Genomic DNA, 20,568 nt, shown 5'->3' with positions numbered 1-20,568 from the left:
TCCACTGCAATACCTTTGTGAGTTTTTGCCCATGTATTTCCAAAGATTTTCTGTAGAGCCTCCCCAAAGTGCTGGAGGATCTTCTTTAGCCCTCTGAGAATTGAGGGAGATTAGGACAGCTGAGTAGCACAATGGATAGAGTCAGGATGACCTGAGTTCAAATCCAGCCTCAGACAATTAAAACTAGCTGTCTGAGCCCGGGCAAAAACTCCAAATCCACAACTCCATCACTTGTCTCTCAAAAAACCTAAAGAAATAAAGAACTGAGGGAGATTTTGTAGATTTAAAATTATAAAAAATGAAGTTTTCAAAGCAATTTATGGTCCTTGGTTTCTGTTTATAATAAATAGTATTTTAATGATTTTTTTCTCCCTTGTTCAAACATGTTTTTCATTTGTAAAACTGCATTCCTTCAGATGAGGGTGTTGTTTCAAATGGTTAGAATTTCTCTTTTTATTCTTCCTATTCCCACCTTAGTACAAATAAATGATAAATGATGGCTCTTTTTTTTTTTTTTTTTTTTTTTTACTTGTAGAAAGAGTCTTTCTTCTATAAAAACAAATATTTCTTTTGTTTTGAAGTTCATTTTCCCCAGAATTTTTGAGCTGAAATGTTGGTTAGGATTCTGAGAGCATTTTGTATACTTTTACTCAATCTAAGTTGAGTATCTCCTTTGAAGAGAAAATGATTGAAATATGTGAAGATGTGTAGTAGTTGTGAATTCAAAACTGATCATCATGTAGAACAGTCAAAGAGCATAAAAAGTGTATTTGGTAATTTTTTCTAATTTGATAATAACTTCTTTCTTTCTCTCTTTCTCTGTTTCTCTTTTCTTTTCCTTCTCTCTTCCCTTCCTCCCTCTCTTCCTTCCCTTCCTCCCTCCCCCCTCTCCTTCCTTTCCTTTCTTCCTTCCTTTTTTTTTTTTGGATTGTTGTCAATATAAAGAATTTAGAGGCTATAGAAAATGCCTGTTTTTTAGTATAAGTAGAAGGAAACTGTTTTTGTGTGCTATGTGGAAAACATAAATAGCTTTTAAAGGAAGTGGTTGCAATTATAGATTGTGGTTGTTTTTAATTATTTTTAATTATTTTAGGGGATAATAAATTGAGATATCCTTGTATGTGTGAGAGAGATTTACTTGAAGTGTGTTTTTAAATGCTATGTTGTAGCATTTTACGTGTGTAAAAATGCTATGTTGTGTTCCACCCTCAGTTTCCACGATCCTCTCTGGGTGTAGATGCTCTCTTCATCACTAAACAACTGGAACTGGTTTGAATCTTCTACATTGTTAATTTTTTTTGGGGGGGGGGTGTAGTTGGATGGCACAATGGATAGAGTGCTGTCCTTGAAATCAGGAGGATCTGAGTTCAAATTTGGCCTCAGACACTTAACACTTCCTAGCTGTGGGACCCTGGGCAAATCAACTCCAATTGCCTCAGGGAAAAAAATTACTTGGCATACAGACTCAGTAGAGACACTGTTGAATCAAAGGGCCTGCACAACTTAATAGCTTTTGGGTCTAGTTTCAAATTGCTCTCCAGAATGATTGGATCAGTTCATAACTTCACTAACAGTGTATTAGTGTCAATGTTTCCACATCCCCCTCAATATTTATCATTATCTTTTCTTGTTACCTTAACCAATCTAAGAGGTGCAATATTACAATTCAAATAGATAAAATGTCTGTCTTTTAGAAACTATAAAATGCAATCATTGCATTTCTTGATACAGTGGAAAGAGCATTGGCTCTGGAATCAAAGGGGCTGAGTTCAAGACCTACCTCTGACATTGAATTATTTTTGTGATTTTGGGAAAGTCACTTAACTTCCCTAGAACTCAGTTTTATCAACTATAAAGTATGGTAGTTGGGCTAGATAATCTTCAATATTCCTTGTTGCTCTATCTCCACAATTCTATGAAATTTTATTTCTTGTTGCTTTGGTAGATTTGGTAGATTTCTAGCATTTTGAATAAATCATTCTGACTGGAAATGAAGTGCTTTGTATTGTGTTGAGAATCAGTTGCATACTGTGTTTATTTCAATTATGCAATCTTTCAGCAAGAAGTTAGAACATATATTCTTGACTTTGAATTTTTGTATAGATTTCAGGAAATCTGTGAAGTTGAATAGGAAAACAAAATCACATCTTTATTTACCCTGCCTTCTAACTCTAACTGAAATTTATTATTTTCGTCATTTAATGATTTTTTATTCATTTATTTTTAAATTAATTTATTTAAAATTTATATGTAAAATGGAAAAATAATTACCATGTGCACAGCAGAAGATAAGAGAGTATTGAAAATATGAAACAATAAATTTCCATTTCAAGAAAGCCTGAGGCACCTATTTTCTCTTTACTTCTTTGTAGATTTTCCTTTGTTCTCTGTTTTGTGCATTTTGCCTTATATTTTTCCCTTTACTTCCCTCCCAGCTGTTCCAAGAAGGCTACAGCTAAGCATGGATATATTTCATATGCATATGTACACATACATATACATGTACACACACACACACATATATATATATATATACATTCATATATACTAATATCTATAATCATACACATATATATCTATTTAAGGCTGCACTATGCTTGTTTATACTGTTTCTTGAAGATGGATAATATCATTCATCCTTCATAAATCCAAGTCTTTCCATATTTTTCTAAATCTATCAACTCATTATTTGCTATTCTACAGCAATATTCCAATCTTATAACACCTAGTTATTTTAAATAGTTTAAAATAATATTGATTAATATGGCTGACATACAGTATAGTTTCCCTTGTGTCTTTTGATTAATCTCTTTTACCTTTGACTTTATCTGAGATCAATTATTACCACTCTGCTGATTTTTCTGCTTTACTTCTGCCTAATATCTTTCCTTGCTATTACTTAACCTACTCCCTCTAAGATTCCTACTTTATCCTCTCTTCTATTCTTTCTCTTCCTTTTTATTCACATTCCTGTTAATCTACACATTCTTCTAAACCCTTTATCCTACGCCCTTCCCCTGTTATTTCTTTATAAATTTAGAAGACTTTTATACCCATTCCCAATGAGAGTAGACTTCTAGAATTACTAGTCTTCCATTCCTACCTGACTCTGTATCAGTTCTTCCTTTCTTGCCTCATTTGTATAATATAATTGCTCTTTTTAACTTTTTCCTACACAGTTTTGCTGTTTAAAATCACATTCTATTCAGTTCTACCCCAATCTTTCTTTTAAACTACCCAATGCCAATCTTAGACATATGGTTAATGTTTCCATGTATAGAACATAGAGAGTTTTTAAGTCCCTTGTAATTAGTCTTTGATGTTTTCCTTATTTCTCTTGGATCTTATGCTTCAAATTATCTATTAAATTTAGATCTTTTTGGAACAAAATCCTGAAAGCCTGGCAATTTATTGAATGTCCTTTTTTCCCCATTTAGGATTATGCTTAATTTTGCTGGATATATTTTTGGCTACAACCTCAGTTCCTTTGTCCTTTGATATACAATTTTCCAAGAGCTATAGTCTTTTAAGGTAGACATACTACTTGTGTGATTCTAACTATGGCTCTGCAGTATTTGAATTTATTTTTTTCTTGTTGCTTGAATATTTTTTCCTTGACCTTGGGGTTTCAGAATTTGGCTGTGATATTCCTGTAGGATCTCTTTTAGGTAGTGATCTGTAGATTTTTTCTATTTCTACTTTCTTGTCTTATTTTAACACTTCAGAACATTTTTCTCTAGTTATTTCTTGTATTATTGTATTAAGGTTCTTCTTTTTTTTTATCATAGCATTAAGGTAGTTGTCTTATTCTTATGCTTGCTCTTCTTGATCTGTTCTCTAGATCAATTATTTTCCTTATGAGATTTCTCATTCTCTACTATTTTTTCATTCTTTATATTTTATATTATTATTTCTTAGTCTCATAACTTTGCTGACTTCTCTTTGCCCAATTCTAGTTTTCAAGGAGTTATTTTTTTTAAGATTCTATATCTCCTTTTCTAGTTGGTTCACTTTCTTTTTATACTTTTCTTGTTTTTCTTGGATTGTTCTCATTTTTAATCTCTAGTTTTTCCTCAATCTTTCTCATTTGATTTTCAAAAGTCTTTCCTTGAGTTCTTCTCTGAATTTTTTTGGGCAGCTGACCATTTAAAGTTACTCTCTGGGGTAGGAAAAAGGTTTTGGTTTTGGTTTTGATTTTTTTTTTTTTGTTTCAGTCACTTTCTCTAAATATAACCTTGGTCTTCTCTATTCCCAAACTAACTTTTTGTGAGTAGGTTCTTTCTCCTTTGCCTGATCATTTTTTTAAAAGCTATAATAGTTTGCTAATATAATCACTTCTAGTCTTGGGGTATAAGGATAGTACCTCTAGCTTCAGTTCTTCCTTCTATCTGGAACCTGCAATTCGAAACTCCACCCTCCTAGAAGTACCCATAGCTAACAGCATCCCTGCTCTACTGCTTCTGCTCTCACCAGCATGTGCTGGTTCCTTTCTACCAGGGATCCATCTGGGCAGCACAGCTGGGCCTGGCATCCCTTATCAGCAAAGGTTCCCTCAATCTTTTCCAACTCAGACACTGGATTTCTCATACTATTTAAGAGGTGAAAATTCTTGAGGTTAGAACCTAGACTTCTCAACCCAGCAAGCCCTAGAGCTCTCACCTCTTAATTGTTTCATAGGAGCTATCCTGGAAATGTTTTCATTTCACCTGGGCCAAATCTCTGCCCTCTTAACTTTTTTCTGATCTTCTCCTATCGTCCCAGGAACCCTCCTGTTCTGCCTCAACTCCAGTTTATTTTTACTGTTCTAGTTTGCCTTGAGATTCTGCTTTCTTGTTTGTGAGGGAAATCTGGAGAGTTTGGAATTTTCCCAGAATCTTTTTCCCCTTCAATGATTTAAAAATATTATTCTGAGATCCATTCTGAGAATGGATAAGTGAGCTATTACAGATTGCCAAAGAAATCCCTAACACAAAAAACTTTAAAATACTTGATTTAGATTATAATAAAGGCTTTCTTATTCAGTTTCTGTTTCTAGTTCCTACATCCCTGTAAAAGTGTATCCAGAAACTATTTTGGTGTTAACCATACTATTAAAGATTTTACAGGCAGAGGTTTTGCTACCTTTGGTTCTAGTTGTTCTAATGTTTAACTGCTTTACTACTAAGCAAAGTTCTTCCTTATATATAAGTTAAGTTCTTTTTTTGTATCTTTTAGACTCAGGAATTCATATTCTTTTAAAAAATTGGTTAGTAAACAATGTATATTGAGGATCTATTATGTGCAGAATTTTATGAGATATTGAAGAAAGTGGTCTGGCCCTTGATCTGAGATCACAGTAGATGGTAGATGGTAAAAAAAAAAAATCAGCATATACATACATATAAGTGTCAAAAACTTAACATGCACACACAAAAATTCAGTTTATGAATATATACTTTATAAATAGATATGCAGGATGGAAAAGAATGATTTGTGTCACAAGAAAATCTAGAGAGACTTTTATAAATGTCTTTTCAACAGATCATTGGCAAAGGAGGAGAGAGCTTGATATCATAGCAAAGGAAGATTTCTATGGGTAAAGATAGTATATATAATGACTTAAAACTGAGAGAACCTTAGTGATTCCATTTTCAAACTGTAATGATAACAAGGGCATTCATATCATATATTAAGGTTTTCTTTGATTCTCATAACAAACCATAGAATATTTACTTCATTTGAAAGATGGGGCTCACAAATGAGATGATTCAAGCCAATTCCAATGATCTTGTGATAGAGCCATCTGTACCCAGAGAGAGGACTGGGGGCCTGAATGTAGATCACAACATAGTATTTTCACCTATTTTGTTGTGGTTTGCTTGCATGTTGTTTTTTCCTTATTTTTTTCCCTTTTTGATCTGATTTTTCTTGTGCAGTATGAGAAAGAGAATCTGTATAGAATTGTACATGTTTATCACATATTAGATTGCTTGCTGTTTGGGGGAGAGGAGGTAAGGGAGAAAAATTTTGGATCACAAGATTTTTCATGGATGAATGTTGAAAACTATGCATATATTTTGAAAATAAAAAACTAAAAAAAAAGAAAGATTGGGCTCAAGTGAAATGTTACATAAAGTGCCTTGAAAAATTTAAAGCTATATATGTTATAGTGAAGTCCTAATTTCACAAATGATAAAACTCAAGGCACAGAAATAAGTTTTCCAGGTGAGTTTCAAATCCAGTTCTTCCTGACTTTGAGTCCAGAATTCTCTTCACACTATCATCCATCATGAGGTCTTAAAAATTACCTAAATAATGAGAGTCCCTTGAAAGTCAAGATGAGACATTGATAACCAAGTTGAGAAGCCCCCTGAACAAATACTTGTAAACAGTTTAAAAGGTGTGTGGTATATTGATAAGATGGCTCTCCGAGTTCAAAAGCTACCTCTTCCTTACTAGCTTGTGACTATATGAGTCACTGGATCCCTCTAGGCTTTAGTTTCCTCATCTGAAATAAGAGTAAGTTTGGACTAGAAAACCTAAACAATAAAATTATGTTTGACATTTACCAGCACACCCTTGTTTTTAAGCTTTAAATCTATGAGTCCTCAAAATCTTCTTTCTACTCACTTAATGATAGATTTTCTTGAAACTCTAGCTTCCCTGTAAACATATTTATGGAAATTATTGAGGTACAAACCATGAAACTAAAAATTAAAAAGAATCTTTCAGAGAAAAATCTTTCTTTGGTATAAGAATATCACTTTTCTTTCCTCTATATCATGTCCCCCCATCTTAAAAAAATAATTTTTAAATGTGTAATTCTCAGTGGAACTGTCTAATTAAAGGGTGACTTTGTCTCTGACTTAATACTTTAAGTATCATTTTTCACTGGTAGATATTGTCCCATATCACTCTTCATGCCTTATTATTTTATGTGACTCTTGTTTGTATTTTACCATCAAGATCTAGAGGTGCAAGTGAGCTTCCCTTGAATCTGTTTCCTTCATTTTACAGATTGAGAGAAAAAGAGTAAATGACTTGCCTTTATGTGATAACACAATAGGATGCAAATTGAGAGGCCAGATATAAATCCAGAATTTTGCCTTATACCACACCGTTTTCCTTGAATACCAGAGCTCTTATATTTGAGTTTCTTGGGCATATTGAAAGCCTCAGGATACTAATCGGATTTTCTTTCCTTTCCTTTCCTTTCCTTTCCTTTCTTTTCCTTTTCCTTTTCCTTTTCCTTTTCCTTTTCCTTTTCCTTTTCCTTTTCCTTTTCCTTTTCCTTTTCCTTTTCCTTTTCCTTTTCCTTTTCCTTTTCCTTTTCCTTTTCCTTTTCCTTTTCCTTTTCCTTTTCCTTTTCCTTTTCCTTTTCCTTTTCCTTTTCCTTTTCCTTTTCCTTTTCCTTTTCCTTTTCGCCTTTCCTTTCCTTCTTTCCCTAGTAGTGGCTCTTTCGTTCAAAGGCTATGGGCATTTTGGTCACTTTTTAAGCATAATCATCCAAATTCTTTCCATAATAGTTGGATCAGTTCATAGCTCCAGCAACAATATATTACTGTGCTTCCTTTTTACAGCTTTCCAACATTGACTATTTTGATCTTTGTCATTTTTTCTAAATTGTGATTATTAAGTGAAGTCTCATACTTGCTTTGATTTGCCTTTTTACTAACAATTTAGATCCACTTTCCATATGGTTGTTAATAGTCTGAAATTCTTTTGAGACTTATTTGTATTCTTAGAATACTTATAGTCTGATGTATTTTTATAATAGTACAGTTTTCAAACAGAGTATGGTTTACAATGATCATATTTTAGGTTGACTGTTTTGTGGTAATATATGAGATAACTTAATCTCACCAGTGTCATATTTCCAAATCACATATATATATATATATATTAGATTTTTCAAAGAAGTTGTTAGCCATCAGGAGCATCCCCTTTTTTTTTATAGTAGCCTTTTACTGTTTTCCTAATTGCTAATGTTCTTCCTTAGGTTCATTTTATTATGGGGCTAATAGTAATCTATCTGCTGACTACAACTATGTATAAATAAAAAAGAAATCCTTCTCTAAAATTTTAGGGTTACTTTTGGGCTTTTGAGTTGAAAACTTCTACTTGCCTGGTTAGTTTTACCATTGTTTTATAAATTAAATGAGAATTTGAAGAGGCAGTAATGTTTCTGGAAAATACTTGTTTAGCCAAGAATTAAATTAGTGTTTTCAAATTTTTTTCTATTAAGTAAGTATGGGAAAAGATCAATCATGGCTAAAGACAAGTAAAAGTAGTTTAATTTAGTTTTTATATACATACATATAAATATATATTTTGTTTATAAATATATTTTATTTGTTTATCATATAAACATATATAATGAGTTTTAAAAATATTATTTTAAAAAATAAAAATTTTATTAAGTAAATATAACAAATACTATTCCCTCCCCCAACTCCCACACCAGTCAAAGTAAAGCAAAAGTGTAGTACTATACTGTAAATCAGTTGAGGAGATAGATGAAGGGAGAAAGATGAAATCACAGAAAGGAATATTGGGGAAATGGGAAGGGGAAAAACCCAGGCTAGGGAATAGTAAGATTTGTAATGTTAAGGAAGAGAATGACACTCAAAAAAGAAAGTTAAGGAAGAGAATGGCACTCAAAAGAATGCTACAAAAGGCATAAGAAAAGAAAGTTTTTGAAGTGCTTATTATTTGGAAATCAATAACTTACATCATCATCTTGTTCACTTGGTTTATAGACCCCAGTAAAATCTGGATTAATTTTATGTTCTTTATTTTTTATCTTTAAAAGACACTTAATTAAATGTAATAACTGTAATTTCTACTCTCCACTGCACCCTCTATCTAGAACATTATTTAGAGACTCTAGCATTATCTTTTGATCTGGATTAAATTGATAGAACCAATTAGCTGGTTTTTGTGGAAGATGATATAAGCTATGCAATTTGGTCCATACTGTGTTTCATAGAATTAGGCCTATTCTGAATATTAGACAGATACTAAAACTAAAATACTGAATCATCAGTATCTTTGGGTTACCCTGATATATATTGGACTGCTGGACTAAAAATATTTAATTTTTAAATATACTGAATGGTTAGAATCAAAGAACAAATCTTTGTTTTTGTCATAGAGCTATGCTGAGGTTGTTAAAATAATTTTCCTCTAGGATTTAGTTTATACTTTTTTTATCTAGAGATAGAACTGAGTCTTTTCTTGTGCAACAGGGTTTTTTATTTAATTTTAGATACAATGTTATTTATAACTTTAGAGATTTGAAAAGCACTGTTGAAGTATAAGATTTAACTTTTAATGTAAAATCAGTAAGACAGTAATTAGATTTAAATAAACCTAGAATACATGAAAATCTTTACTAAAAGAAGAATTATTACTGTTTCGAATTTAATGCTGACAATTATCATGCTATTGGACAAGTGTGGACATTTACTTTATAACAGCAAAAGAGGATTATAGATTGCAGCAGTTGATGAAGAATGTATTTGTATTATAACTAGTGAAGTGAGGTATTTTTATCATTATTGGGTCTTGGCCACATATTCCATTTTTGGGATCCTTCTCCCAGTCCCAGGATGAAATAGTGATGACCTGTATGCAGTTGCTTCCTATTTGATAGGTTAGAGCCAGTTCTTTCCCATTACTTATATATGGACAAAGACAAACAAGGTGTCTTGTTCTTCCAGGAGCCTAAGAACTGAAAATTTCCTTAGCAACAGTTAAGAATGGATTTACATGGTTGAAGGGAGCCAAGATGGCGGAGAAGGCACATGCTCTTTAAGCTCCTCTCTTGCCCTCACTACCAATCTTTGAATTTAGCCTCAAAAATAGTGCTTGACTGGTGAAATTCATGAAGATTAAAGGTGCAATGACTTACCAGCTGAAGATAATCTGGAAGACCATCAGAACAGGTTTGTCTGAGGGTCCAGAATAGACCAGTAGCAGACGGGGAATAGGAAAGTTTGGCATCCTGAGCGGACCAGGGATGGGGGTAGCCTCTGTGACTAGAAGAGCAGTGGAAACGACCCTGCCATAGACTGACTGCTTTATCTTGATTGTAAAGCAGGGGACCAGCACAGAGATTAGAACCAGAGGTACAGGATACTCTAAAAATGCCAGAACTGTACCCCCCTCCCCAAACCAGAAGTGACTCAGCATAGAACAGTGCAACAGTGCAACTGCACACTGAAGCACGGCCAGAGCAGCTGCAAATCTACACAGCAGGGAGGTACAGCCCGGGGCAGGCTCTAATCTGCACAGTGAGGGGCTCAGCCTGGGACAACAGACTGTGTTTCTGCAGCAGAGACACTTCTGGTCTGAGCAGGGCTATTCAGCTGGTCAGCTGTTAATACCCATAACCCCACAGCACCCTCAGATTGGGGCAGTGACACTTTCACTGCTCACACTCTTGCCTCAAGGCAGTCATTAATCCGCACAGCGGGGTTTTTAGCAGGGCACCTCCCACAGCTGGGCCCCATGTAAGCCTGAGTCACTTTCCTTGGGGAACTATTTCCCAGAGCACTCCCATACCTGGCCACTCTTTGTAGCTGGTTGACAGGCCGGCCACACACCTATCCCTGTTCTGCAGAGGAAGCTGGTAACCTCCGGGCCCCAAAAGCAGACCCTACAGGCTTTAAAAAATGAGTAAAAAAATTAAAAGGATGATTGATAGCTTCTATGCAGAAAAAGAGCAGGCTTTCAACCCTGAGGAGACTAATAGCAGACAATCTCCAGACAATTGTTGGTCCCCAACACAAAAGGCTGTCCCAGAAGAAACTATTAAAAATCTTAAAAAGGAGCTAGAAGAAAAATGGGGAAAGGAAAGAGAAGCTATGCAAGAGAGTAACAACTTCCTGAAAGGTGAACTGGAAAAGGTAAAAAAATCACAGGAAGTGCAGAGAAACAGAATTTGTGAATTGGAAAAAGAAAATAACTCACTTTAAAAAAAATTAGTGAAATGGAAAAAAATTCCATAGAGCAATATAACTCATTTAAAAACTCAATTGGAAATATACAAAAAGAAGTAAAAAAAAAAAAGCTAATGAAGAAAATAACTCATTAAAAATCAGAACTGAAGAAATAGAAATGAATGATTCCCTGAGACATCAAGAATCAGTCAAGCAAAACAAAAAAAATGACAAAATAGAAAGAAATATCACATATCCACTAGAAAAAACAACAGACTTGGAAAATAGATCTACAAGAGATAATCTGAGGATTATTGGACTTCCAGAAAATTATGATGAAAAAAGAGCCTACATACTATTTTACAGGAAATTATCAAAGAGAACTGCGCAGAGGTAACAGAATCAGAAGGGAAAATAGGCATCGAAAGAATTCATCGAACACCTTCTGAAAAAGACCCTTAAAAAACACTCCACAGAATATTATAGCCAAACTTCAGAACTATCAGACTAAGGAAAAAATATTACAGCCAGGAAAAAACAATTTAACTATTGAGGTGCCACAATAAGGGTCACTCAAGATCTAACTGCATCTACACTAAAGGATCGAAGGGCCTGGAATCTGATATTCTGAAAGGCAAAAGAATTTGGAATGCAACCAAGAATAAACTACTCAGCTAAGCTGAGCATTTTCTTCCATGGAAGATGGACATTTAATGAAACAGAAAATTTCATCTGTTTCTAAGAAAAAAAAAAAAAAAAAAAAAACAGATCTAAACAAAAAGTTTGATCTCCAACCAAGAGAAGCAGAAAAAGGTAAAAGGATTTCTTGAGAACCATATTTCTGATGTGGCTATACATAAAATCCACATGTATAATTTCATTTTGTTAATATAACATAAAAAAGGGAAATAGAAATGGAAAGGGAATAGTATCAAAAAAAGGTAAAAGGGGAGATAAAAAAAGGGAAACTACATCCTACGAAGAGGCAAAAAAAAAAAAACAACTATCAGATGTGAGGGAAATTAGACAGGGGGAGGAACATTGTGTGAATCTTAACTCTCATCAGAATTGGCTCAAAGAGAAAATAATTGACACAATTTGTTTTACAGAGAATTCTCTCTCACCTCACTAAAAAATGGGAGAGAAAAAGGAAAAAGGAAAAGAGTAATAAGGGAAAGGCACAAAAAAGGGGAAGGGATCTAAAGGGAGGAGGGAGAGATACTAAAGAGGAAGGGCTGCGTGACACAAGTGGGGCCCATAAGTTTAATACTTGGGAAGGAATTCAGGGGGGGGCAAGGGAAAAAAAATCCAGGGATGTTATGATGGCAGGAAATACAGAATTAGTAATTTTAACTGTAAATGTGAATGGGATGAACTCTTCCATTAAGTGGAGGCAGATAGCAGACTGGATCAAAAGTCAGAACCCTACAATATATTGTTTACAGGAAACACAATTAAAGCAGGGAGATACATACAGAGTAAAGGTAAAAGGCTGGAGCAGAATCTATTATGCTTCAGGTGAAGTAAAAAAAGCAGGGGTAGCCATCCTTATCTCAGATCAAGCAAAAGCAAAAATTGATCTAATCAAAAGAGATAAGGAAGGAAACGATCCTGCTAAAAGGTTGCATAGACAATGAAGCCATATCAGTACTAAACATATATGCACCAAGTGGTATAGCATCTAACTTCCTAAAGGAGAAGTTGAGATTTGCAAGAAGACTAGACAGCAAAACTATAATAGTGGGAGATCTCAACCTTGCACTCTCAGAATTTGATAAATCAAACCACAAAACAAATAAGAAAGAAATTAAAAAGGTAAATAGAATATTAGAAAAATTAGGTATGATAGATCTTTGGAGAAAACTGAATGGTGATAGAAAGGAGTATACTTTCTTCTCAGCAGTTCATGGAACCTTTACAAAAATTGACCCTATATTAGGACATAAAAATCTCAAAATTAAATGTAGGAAGGTAGAATTACACAATGCAATAAAAACTACATTCAACAAAAAGTTAGGGACAAATAGACCAAAAAGTACTTGGAAACTAAATAATCTCATCTTAAAGAATGATTGGGTGAAACAGCAAATTATGGACACAATAATTTCACTCAAGATAATGACAATGATGAGACATCATACCAAAATTTGTAGGATGCAGCTAAAGCAGTAATAAGGGGAAATTTTATATCTTTAGAGGCTTATTTTGAAGAAAATAGAGAAAGAGAAGATCAAAGAATTGGGCTTCCAACTTAAAAAGCTAGAAAAAAGACCAAATTAAAAACCCCCAATCAAATACTAAACTTGAAATTCTAAAATTAAAAGGAGAAATTAATAATATTGAAAGTAAAAAAAAAAACTATTGAAGTAATAAATAAAATGAATAGTTGGTTCTATGAAAAAAAAACGATAAAATAGATAAACCTTTGGTAAATCTAATCAGAAAAAGGAAAGAGGAATCTCAAATTGTTAGTCTTAAAAATGAAAAGGGGGAACTTTCCACCAATGGAAGAGGAAATTAGAGCAATAATAAGGAGTTACTTTGCCCAACTTTATGCCAATAAATTTGATAACCTACGGGAAATGGATGACTACCTCCAAAAATATAGGCTTCTCAGATTAACAGAGGAGGAAATAAATTGCTTAAATAGTCCCATTTCAGAAAAAGAAATAGAACAAACTATTAATCAACTCCCCAAGAAAAAATCTCCAGGACCAGATGGATTTACATGTGATTTCTACCAAACATTTAAAGAACAGTTAGCCCTAATGTTATATAAACTATTTGAAAAAATAGGGATTGAAGGAGTTCTATCAAATTCCTTTTATGACACAGACATGGTACTGATACCCAAACCAGGTAGGTTGAAAACGGAGAAAGAAAACTATTGACCAATCTCCTTAATGAATATTGATGCTAAAATATTAAATAAGATATTAGCAAAAAGACTACAGAAAATCATGCCCAGGATAATACACCATGATCAAGTAGGATTTATACCAGGAATGCAGGGATGGTTCAATATTAGGAAAACTATTAGTATAATTGACCATATTAATAATCAAATTAACAAGAACCATATCATCATCTCAATAGATGCAGAAAAAGCATTTGATAAAATCCAACATCCATTCCTACTAGAGAGTATAGGAATAAATGGACTATTCCTTAAAATAGTTAGGAGCATATATTTAAAACCATCAGTAAGTATCATATGTAATGGAGAAAGACTGCAATCATTCTCATTAAGATCAGGGGTGAAACAAGGTTGCCCCCATTACCATTACTATTCAATATTGTATTAGAAATGCTAGCCTCCGCAATAAGAGCTGAGAAAGAGATTGAAAGAATTAGAGTACATAATGAGGAAACCAAACTATCACTCTTTGCAGATGATATGATGGTATACTTAGAGAACCCCAGAGATTCTAATAAAAAGCTATTAGAAATAATCTACAACTTTATCAAAGTTGCAGGATACAAAATAAATCCACATAAATCCTCAGCATTTTTATACATCACCAACAAAATCCAACAGCAAGAGATACAAAGAGAAATTCCATTCAAAATAACTGTTGATAGTATAAAATATTTGGGAATCCATCTACCAAAGGAAAGTCAGGAATTATATGAGCAAAATTACAAAACACTTGACAGAAAAATTAAGTCAGATTTAAATAATTGGAAAGACATTAAGTGCTCTTAGATAGGCTGAGCGAATATAATAAAGATGACAATATTCCCTAAACTAATCTACTTATTTAGTGCTATACCAATCAAACTCCCAAAAAATTATTTTAATGACCTAGAAAAAATAACAACAAAATTCATGTGGAAGAACAAAAGGTCGAGAATTTCAAAGGAATTAATGAAAAAGAAAAATCAAATGAAGGTGGCCTAGCTGTACCTGATCTAAAACTATATTACAAAGCAGAAGTCACCAAAACCATTTGGTATTGGCTACGAAATAGACTAGTTGATCAGTGGAATAGGTTAGGTTCACAGGACAAAATAAGGAACAACTGTAGCAATCTAGTGTTTGACAAATCCAAAGATTCCAACTTTTGGGATAAGAATTCATTATTTGACAAAAACTGCTGGGAAAACTGGAAATCAGTATGGCAGAAATTAGGCATGGACCCACACTTAACACCACATACCAAGATAAAATCAAAATGGATCTATGATTTCGGCATAAAGAATGAGATCATCAATAAATTAGAGGAACATAGGACAGTTTACCTCTCAGACTTGTGGAGGAGGAAGGAATTTGTGACCAAAGGAGAACTAGAGATCATTATTGATCACAAAATAGAAAATTTTGATTACATCAAATTGAAAAGCTTTTGTACAAACAAAACTAATGCAAACAAGATTAGAAGGGAAGTAAACTGGGAAAATGTTTTTACAGTTAAAGATTCTGATAAAGGCCTAATTTCCAAAATATATAGAGAACTGACTCTAATTCTCCAATTGATAAATAGTCAAAGGATGTGAACAGACAATTTTCAGATGATGAAATTGAAACTATTTCCACTCATATTAAAGAGTGTTCCAAATCACTACTGATCAGAGAAATGCAAATTAAGACAACTCTGAGATACCACTACACACTTGTCTGATTAGCTAAGATGACAGGAAAAAATAATGGTGAATGTTAGAGGGGATGTGGGAAAACTGGGACACTGATACATTGTTGGTGGAGTTGTGAAAGAATCCAATCATTCTGGAGAGCAATCTGGAATTATGCTCAAAAAATTATCAAATTGTGCATACCCTTTGATCCATCAGTGTTACTACTGGGTTTATATCCCAAAGAAATATTAAAGAAGGGAAAGGTTATGTGCCAAAATGTTTGTGGCAGCCCTTTTTGTAGTGGCTAGAAACTGGAAAATGAATGGATGCCCATCGATTGGAGAATGGTTGGGTAAATTATGGTATATGAATGTTATAGAATATTATTGTTCTGTAAGAAATGACCAGCAGGATGAATACAGAGAGGCTTGGAGAGACTTACATGAACTGATGCTGAGTGAAATGAGCAGAACCAGGAGATACACTTCAACAGCGATACTATATGAGGATGTATTCTGATGGTAATGGATATCTTCAACAAAGAGAAGATCTAATTCAGTCCAATTGATGGACAGGCTCAGCTACACCCAGAGAAGGAACACTGGGAAATGAGTGTAAACTGTTTGCATTTTTTTCTTCTCAGGTTATTTTTACCTTCTGAATCCAATTCTTCCTATGCAACAATAAATTCAGTTCTACACACATATATTGTATCTAGCATATACTATAACACATTTAACATGCATGAGACTGCCTGCCATCTAGGGGAGGGGGTGGAGGGAAGGAGGGACAATTCGGAATAGATGTGAGTGCAAGGGATAATGTTGTAAAAAATTACCTATGCATATGTACTGTCAAAAAAAGTTATAATTATAAAATTAAGTTTAAAAATAATTTGAAAAGAATGGATTTACATGAATAACATATCAAACCAGTACAAAAGATGAATTGAGAGAGGGATCCCAGATATTATAGAAGGCAAATGCCACAGGCATAGTTCTCCAGTTGCATTCTAGCTTTTTAATCACAAAAATTTTGCATTTCTTTATCATCTTTCAGTATGCTGAGAAAGCTGTGAGAGCAGTATCATCACCATTGTCAGAATATTTAGGGTTCAGTGATTGAGGAGAGCATTTGCAATATGGATATATTGACTACTTGAGAGTATCTAGTGCAGTGACTGTAGGATAGAGAAAAGTGCGTGGATGGTTCCCTCTTGTGGACATTTTTTGGAGACAGCTTTTATTGCTGAAGAACTAGGATTTATTCCAGTTCTGTGTAAGGAAACTGACATATTGCACATAATTGGGTAAAATGGCATTAGTTTATGGTAGCAATCAGTAATTGTGGCAATCTATCTATTTGAGGTAAGAGAATTAACTAGAAACTAGAAGTAGGAAGTCTTGGAAGTATGGCAGTATTATTCCTCCCTCTTCCTCACCATTTTCATTACAATGTTAGGCATTTGTTGCAGTCATGGATTGTGGTTTGTTACTGTAGCAGAGTCACTCAATGCTAGTTGTAAGCCAGATTTATTCTGTAATTGTTTGTCAGCTGTTATCTTACTTATATCACAGATGATACAGAAAGAGAGGCAATGTTTCACCTTACCAATACTTCTGCTACATTTATGCTCTGGGGAGCATCTGTTTTTCATAGCATGGTAATATCCCATTGTGGGACAGCTAAGATACCTCAGGGCTTGGAGTTGAGAAGGCTCAGATGCTTACTAGCTGTGGGACTCTGGGCAAGCCATTTCATACTGCTTGCCTTAGTTTTCTCATTGGTAAAATGATATAGAGAAAGATATGATAACCTATTGCAGGTATCTTTGCCCAGAAAACCCCCATGGAGAATCAGACACAACTGAAAAAGGAGTAAACAACAAAAATATTTCATTTTTTTATTGTCACACAATTTATTTAGCCATTCCCCAATTTCTAGGCTTCTATTTTGTTTTTCATTCTTTGCTATCATACAAAGTGCTGCTATAAATATTTTGATATATAAGAGCACTTTTTTTTGAATGACTTTCTTAGGATGTATGATTAGCTGTAGAATTGCTAGTTCACAGGGTATAGACATTTTGGTTACTTTTTTGTATAATTCCAAATTACTTTCCAAAATTGTTATACTAATGAACAACCCTATCCCCAATATCATAGTGTGTCTTTCTTTCCACAACATCTCTAGCAATGACCATTTCTATCTTTGGCAATTTTGAGGATATGAAGAGTTTTGTATGTGTATAGATTATAAAAGATTTTGAACACCAAAGATTTGAACATAAAAGATTTTGAACACCCGGTCAGATCTGAGCTTTAGCAAAAGCTCTTTGAGGTCTAAATGGGAGAAACTTGTGGGAGGAAGACCTACCAGCAGGTTCTTGCAGTAGTTCAAGCCTGAGGTGATAGGGGCCCTGTGTGGTGACAGTATCAGAGGAGAGGAGAATGTGTTTGAGAGATAGTATAACAGTAATATCAATAGGCCTTGGTGGCAGCTTGTGTGTAGAAGATGAGAGATAGTGACAAGATGAGGGAGATACCTTGGCTATGAATTTGGGGTGGGATTGGCAGGTTGATGATGCTCTCCACAGGGATAGGGAGATTTAGAAGAAAGGAGAATTTAGGGGTAAAGATAACGAATTACAGTTTGGACATGTTAGTTTAAAATGTCTACTGAATATCAAGTTTGAGGTGTCTGAAAGTGTAACGTGCTCTCCTGGCAGTTACAATTACTAATCTTTCCTAGACCCACCAGAGTACCTTTGACCACTGTCCTTTGCAGTGTGAACTCTACCCAGCTCGCCTCCTCTGAGGCCTTCAAAGGTCTCTGGCCACAATCTCTTGAATCTACAGCTTAATAACCGGTAGCACACTCAAGAACAGCCACATGTAATCTTAAAAGCCTTTAATTATTATACCTACTCACATAATGCCCTGACTGATGCCCTGACTTGTTGGTTCCCGTCTGAAGACCCACGTGTTCACTACCAAAATCCTTACCTCTTTTGGCTACAAATCTCAGCTTGGCCACCCAGGCTAGGGAGCCAGGGTGAAGAGCGTCAGGTTAAAGAGAGCGACTGCTGCCTGCAGTGGGCTTATAAAGGGCCTGTGAAGTCACACACACAGCCAATCAGCGAGAGAGTCACCCATTACGAAGCTATCTCAATGTGGACAAGATCCCACCTACAAGGCGAGTCCTAATATCCACAGAAATTACTTCTGGGCCTCAATCTCCCGATGCGCTGTGGCGCCGCCCATTTAAAGGGCTCTTAAATGAAAGGTATTTGGAGATTGGAGATCAGTGGGGAGATTAGAGCAGGAGAGCAGATTTGAGCAATCAAATCATGCTCCATAATAATTAAATCAGCATTGTGGAAATTAATGAGATGATCAAGTAGAACACTGTATAACAAAAGGAGAAGAGGGCCCAGGACAGAATCCTGGTTAGTGGGGATGGCCTAGATGTGGACCCTGCACTGGAGACTGATAGGAGGACTACTGGGAGAAAGTAGTGTATCTTCTGGTGCTAGAGAGTATTAGAGGATAATTAGTTGTATCCAAAGCTGCAGAAAGATTGGAGAAAATGGGGATCAAGATAAGGTCGCTGAATTTAACACCTGGGAGATTAGGGCACTTGTAAGTGTCTCCAGCTATAACCTCTCTTGCTTTGGAGGCAGCAAGGTTGCTCAGTGAGGAGTGCTGTGAGCTTGGAGTTAGGAGGACCTGGGTTCCAGCTGGGCCTTAGACACTTAGTATAGAACCCTGAGCAAGTCACTTAACCTGTTTGCCTTTATTCTCTGGAGAAGGAAATGCCAAGAAAACTCCACAAATACTATAGTTCCTATATAGGATCATGCTGAGTTGAACATGACTGAACAACAGCAAAGCTGAAGGAGGAGATAGTGGTAGAAGGCATGGTTGAAAGAAGATGAAGAAGAGGGAGCTTATAGAGAATTATTTCAATTTTTTGTGTAACATATGAGTCAAAGTTCTAAGCTGAGAGGGTAGGGAAGAAAAATCTAAGGGAGGTTTGGGAAGAAATGAAAAGGGAGGAGACTGAGTTGATAAAGACAAGTATAAAAAGATTGAATAGGAGTGATGATGGCCCAGTTGAACTTTTTTAACAAAAATTTGTAGTAGACTGTCACAATGTTTACATGGTTTTTCCATTTTTGTTTAACAGCACTTATGTAGGAGTAAAGATTAGAGGATGATGGAAGTGATACAAGACTGAGGTTTGGCAGGGAATCATTGGCAATAGGAGGATGAGGGATTCAAGAGAATAATGTAGAGATGAATTGGTTCACAAAGAGATTAAAATGGGGGAAAGAGGAAAGAGTAGTTATTTCAGGAGAGATGGCCTGGGATCAGTGTGGATGAAAAGTAGAGTTTGATAAGATAAGACAGAGGGAGAAGTGGCAAGATTATGACAACACAAGGGGATTTCTGAATTTATGTAGATGAAGATGATAACATTTGTGGGTGATAACAAGCTCAAGGATATGATTGTTTTAGTATGTATCTGAAGTAAGATGGAGGAATAGGACATTGCAAGTGAATGTGTTGAAGAACTGAATAGTTACAGTATTTGAGGATGAGTTGATATGTCTGTCAAAGTTCCCTAATATAAGGGCATGAATTGGGGAGAAAAACTGAGACAAGTACTGAACTCACTGAGGAAAGAAAGGGTATATCATTCACATATATTGGATATGACCAGATATGAATGTATTATTCATTGAATAGAAGGCCCCATTTCTCTTTCCAGAAGAAATTGGAGATAAGGAGGAGATACCATGGGATTGAAGGTGTATATTAGACAGCAGGAGAAAGAATTTCCATTCCCCATAGACTTTCTTCTGCCTTCTTCCCTCGGTGGGAGGAGGGGGAGAAAGGTACCATTGAAGGGAAGTTGGAAGGAAAATCCTCTTTGTGCCTGGAGGCTCCAATTACTAGAACCTCAAGACTGAGCTGGCAGATCCAGCAGGAGATGGATATTATAAGTTTAGCCTCAGTTTGGTTACAGCCTCCTTCCCACAGTTGTCATGTACCATAACAAATGGTCA

General features: G+C 35.0%; 1 protein-coding gene across 4 annotated transcripts in view; it reads left to right on the top strand.

The window, feature by feature from the left end:
* LRRC49 (leucine rich repeat containing 49) overlaps window positions 1–20,568 on the top strand; it is a 201,012-nt gene that overhangs the window by 83,598 nt on the left and 96,846 nt on the right. The window lies entirely within an intron of this gene.

The sequence above is a fragment of the Sminthopsis crassicaudata genome, chromosome 2 (genome assembly GCF_048593235.1).
Source record: "Sminthopsis crassicaudata isolate SCR6 chromosome 2, ASM4859323v1, whole genome shotgun sequence".
Taxonomy (NCBI): domain Eukaryota; kingdom Metazoa; phylum Chordata; class Mammalia; order Dasyuromorphia; family Dasyuridae; genus Sminthopsis; species Sminthopsis crassicaudata.
The sequence above is the reverse complement of the archived record's forward strand: the minus strand, read 5'-3'. Positions and strand labels throughout refer to the sequence as shown.